At 42.8% G+C, this 4627-nt stretch overlaps 1 long non-coding RNA gene across 1 annotated transcript; it reads right to left on the reverse strand.

The window, feature by feature from the left end:
* Positions 1 to 278: 278 nt before the first annotated feature.
* Positions 279 to 4470, reverse strand: LOC103903050. Its single transcript, XR_657829.2, has 4 exons — positions 4305 to 4470; positions 3400 to 3470; positions 2419 to 2558; positions 279 to 1189 (listed from the first exon to the last, which is right to left on the reverse strand). It is a non-coding gene; the product is annotated as an uncharacterized LOC103903050 (long non-coding RNA).
* Between the last annotated feature and the right edge of the window lie 157 nt (positions 4471 to 4627).

The following is a 4627-nucleotide window of genomic DNA, read 5'->3' on the forward strand; positions in this document are numbered from 1 at the left end:
CAGTTTTTTTGGAGTTGGAGAAATACCTTTCCTGCTATTTTTAAACCCAGGTTTGCTGAATTTTAATTTCTACTTTTCCTCACGACAATACCAATCGCAGCTAAACCAATCTCCGAGGACTACAGAAGACCATGGTTTCAGTGATCATTTCCAATCCACTTAACTCATGGGTTTTATGTAGCCCACAGGGGTGAATTGGTATCCCAAAAACAACGTAGAGGAAGTCGGAACTGTCAAACAGAAGCAACTGCTACTATAGCTTGAGAAAGATAGAAATTCTGAGAACAGAAACATAAATCTTTATTTTTTGTCTACATAAACATTACCAGATACTGCCCCAATACAGTTAAAAGCACGTTGTGTACATGCAGGGTTAATATTCCATCTTTTTAACAGTTTTTTGTTTCTTATGCAGTCATCTTGCATAGACTGCCACTGGTCTCAGGCTATTTCTAACAATTCTTCCTAGGGGAAAAAAGTAAACACAATGTGAGATTGGACACACATAGCACACAGCAGTTTTCAGTAACATCCTCTAGATCCCTGAGACTGGTACAAAGTTACAAGGATCAGCTTCACCCTCATCCCTTTGGAAAAAAGTCAAAAGCTAAGATCTGCAAATCCAATTTTTAAAAAGCCTACATGCAAGAGAGGCTCTTTGCCCATCTAAGCAAGATTTCAGATCCTAACTACAAGTTGGTGGCAGTACTAACACTTTCTAGCTGGTGGGAATCAAGAGCAAAGTTTTGCAGTAGTAACTCATGCACACATATGTCTGTGTGTTATATGACAGTTTAAGAGAACAGTAAACCAATAATAGAAAGGTAAGATTTAGTAATTTTATGTTGAAAAACAAGTAGCAGCCCTGTTATTAGATCATTACTCAGTGGATTACACATACATTTCTCTTCCCAGCGTCTGACAGGTTCATATAAAAAGAGTGCCCATCTTATTCTTCAGCCTCGCAAAAACCTCCAGTGTCTGCGATGCTAAAGGTCTGGGATGGATTTCACTAGTTCATGTTCCATCAACAGCACTGGTAAAGCATTAAGTATGTCTGTGTTTTTCATGTTGCTCAAGTAGATTTTCAATATTTCAATGCATGAAACTTTCCCATTCTTTGCAAGGGCATTGTGACAAACTTGAAGGAATTCCATCACTTCACTGAAGATTTCTGTTACATTCTTTCCTGCAAGGAAACAAACAGTGATGTAGTGGATCTTATTTTAACATGTTCATGCAAAATACTGAGCCATCTTCAGTTTATTTTTTCCGAAAAAGCTACTTGAGTAATTTCTCATCAGGAAGTAGCATATATTCTTTAAACAACTCCGGATCAACCAGTCTGATAGCTGCTGGGAAATCACTTTGAGTATGTGTCTTCAGCATGGACAGCTATTGGATCACAAACTACTTTCAGAACTTGACTCAGCTCAGTTTGCACAGCTTGGCTTAAGAGCTTGTCATGTTGTCTTTGTGAGCAGCTGCCAAATAATCAGTCTGCTTTCCCAGAGCTGCAATCACATTTTGAAAGCTGCTACTGCAAACACCACACAATTATACAATCTAAATGTATCTTTTTTTCTTTCACAAAGTATTTAACATGAACACCACTCTCTAGCATGTGGTGTAATATTGTGACCCTTTCTAATTTACAAGACCATCAGTCATTTCTTCAGTTTGACTTGAAACTTAAGTTTGCACTCTGAATTTCACCTTCGATTTAGTCTCTGTAAATTTAGAGTAGGCTGTCTAATAGTTTACTCAGTATGGTTTACATCCCCTGAAATGCAGGTAAGTTATCATAATGATTTCTCAGTACTGGATCATTCTTACATCACATTTCCAATACTGACCAAGTCATCCCTGGCTTCAAAGCATGCCCTTCAGTATGGAGGTTACACAAACCACAGTTTCAGCACTGAAGAAATCTTTGATAATACATGCAATTTTTATTAATGCCTCGTTGGTACCACTGAATTTCATGCTGACTTGCACTACTCAACTTTTCAATAGTGTTGGTTTTTCCAAGACTTCACAGTGAAACAGCATTTTGCATATAAGATTCTGAGCTTTCATGTTTCGCCAGTCTTTGAACATTTCCAGTCCTTGTATTCTGAACTGCTCCACAGTTACAACCCCCAAAAGCCAAACATGGAAAAGCACAGACTCCTCTTGGACACACTGGCAGCCACGCACTGCTTTTAAGAAGCTACTCACACCAAACTTTTTACTTTAGGATTTCCACTTTGCTTTTGTTGATGAGAACATAGTCATCAGGCTGATCTCACTCTCAACATTTCAGTTCTAATTTCTGCCCTAAAGTCATTCTGCTGAACTTCTTTTTCAACAGAAAGTCTGCTTCATTATAAGACAAGGCTTAAGGACACACCTGCACAAGAAATTATCATCACTCACCTCACGAAGGAAGTTGCAGGATAGCTGGGCAATCAGTACTTTGTAACTTTTTCCTACACGCCCTTCTCATGCTCAGAGGCTTCCACCACATAGGGCTATCTCTGTGAGCTTCTGAACTTCCAGCAAAACATACTAGAATTCTGTAAGAAGGGTTCATAGCGTTAAGCATTCTGGTAGGAACAGGCCCTGCAATCCCCAAGGTAAGGGCCACTGCTGCTAGCAATATTAAAGTATACTTTACACTTTCAAAAGTGCATCAAAGAAAGTCTGTTCTATGTAGAGCAAAAGAGTAGAATCACTATTGTCCAATACCAAATAGTCCTACAGAAGGATTCTCTTTATACCTTTCTGACACCGGACATAAAAAACAAAAAGGCAAATGCACAAAGGCAACACACATTTTTTCCTCATTAAAGAAGATTTTCTTCTTTTCTGTAGCTGAGTATTCTGAAGCTGTAGACATCTTTTTGCAATGGAAAAACTAAAGGCCACTGCAGGAGTCTGAAATATTATGTACTAATTACTTGCAGCACAGGTGTAAGAAGTTATCATGATAGACAGGACAGCTAAACAACACTAAAAGTAGCCATTATCATTTTAGTTTCTCCTTCTTTAATAACTGTCAGATTCTTTATTTAAAAAGACTGAAGCATAGAGTCTACTATATAACTGCTCAAGCATACAATTTCTACAGATTTTTTTTGTCCTTGCAAAAACAGGGAGGAGAAAGGTAAATAACCAGCTCCTTAAACAGTTTGAGCAAGAATTCCTGTTTGCCTTTTTTGACACCGCGTTCATTCTGTACAGGAATGAATGGGCAACACAAAGGCAAAAATTTAAGTATTGGAACTGATAATCTCTGCAGAATTAAATTAACAGCATATGAAAAAGATCAATTAATTAATAAGCAAATACTTAAAAATTCACAAGTAAATAAAGTTTTATACAGACTAAGCATTTAATAAGAAAAGCCAAGCACACCATGCTCTTGGGACATCTTGTGGTCATGTTGGTGCTTGCTTAGACCATCGACAGACTTCCACTGCTTTCATCTGAAAGAAAAGGGAGAATACAATTTCACTTGTAAGAGCAACTGAGACACAGGAACAGTACAATGAGCCCAACAAGAAATACTTGAACCAATTGCCCAATTTCAAAGAACAGACATCAGAATCTATGCCCCCCCCGCTCCGAAGAAAAAAAAGCCCCCATCATCTCACTTCAAGATTAAGAGCTACACTATTACACGAGTTCCAGTGGCCTGCTACAGCAACCAGGAATTATGCGGAAACCCATCAACATCTCAGAAAGCCAGGCACAGGTGACTGCGTATGACAGCCCCACTCATCTTTTCCACATTACTGAAAAAGCATTCCTTTAAAATGCGTGGTCCTTATAACGGGATATGGTGCATTTAAGACTGTGCAGTGCTGGCCGCATGGCAAAAGCCTGCCCATAAGACTTCAAAATAAACCAAATATATAAAGAAACAAGAAAACCCGCTCTTCCGAAAGGTGAGCTTTTGGAGAGTTCTCCCAAGCTGCAGCGAGAAGCCCACATAGGAACCTTCAAAACTAGAAACTCCAGAGGACGAAGGGCCACCGATTCACTCCACGCTTTGTTTCATGGAGACAAGATTAACAAGGGGAAAAGGAAAGGTCGTTCGTGCGCTAAAACGGCACGGCTGTTCCCCCCACAAACCGGCACTCCAGCCGCGGCCAAGCCCTCCCGGCCCCAAGCCCTCCCAGCTCCCGTGCCCGCTGCACCTACTGCAGCGGGGAGGGCAGCACGAGGCTTTCGGGAAGGGCGTTTCACGGCCATCCGCCGACCCCTCCCGTTACCGGCTCAGCCCGGCCCGGACCCCCGCCCGCTGCAGCCTGGCCTACCTCTTCAGCGAGCACCCTGACCCGCTCCACCGCCGCTAGCGGAGACCAGTTAGGCTCAGGACCGTTAAGGCGCCTCAGTTCCTTACCCGCGCCCCGGCGGGAAAGCTCCCTGCCCGGCAACACACCGGACGGGCGGGCTGTCCCCGCCCCCACCGTGAGCGCGTGCCAGCCGCCCCAGCCACCACCAACAGCCTCCGCGCGCCGAGGAAGAGACCAGTGGCCCCTGCTGCTCCCAGCGTGCCTCAAGAGGGGTGAACCAATATTCCGGCAAAGGGGGGGCGGGGCGCCGTGCGCCAGCTCCTCCCGCAGCGCAGGGGCCGCAT

This window comes from Aptenodytes forsteri, unplaced genomic scaffold (genome assembly GCF_000699145.1).
Source record: "Aptenodytes forsteri isolate BGI_AS27 unplaced genomic scaffold, ASM69914v1 Scaffold69, whole genome shotgun sequence".
Taxonomy (NCBI): domain Eukaryota; kingdom Metazoa; phylum Chordata; class Aves; order Sphenisciformes; family Spheniscidae; genus Aptenodytes; species Aptenodytes forsteri.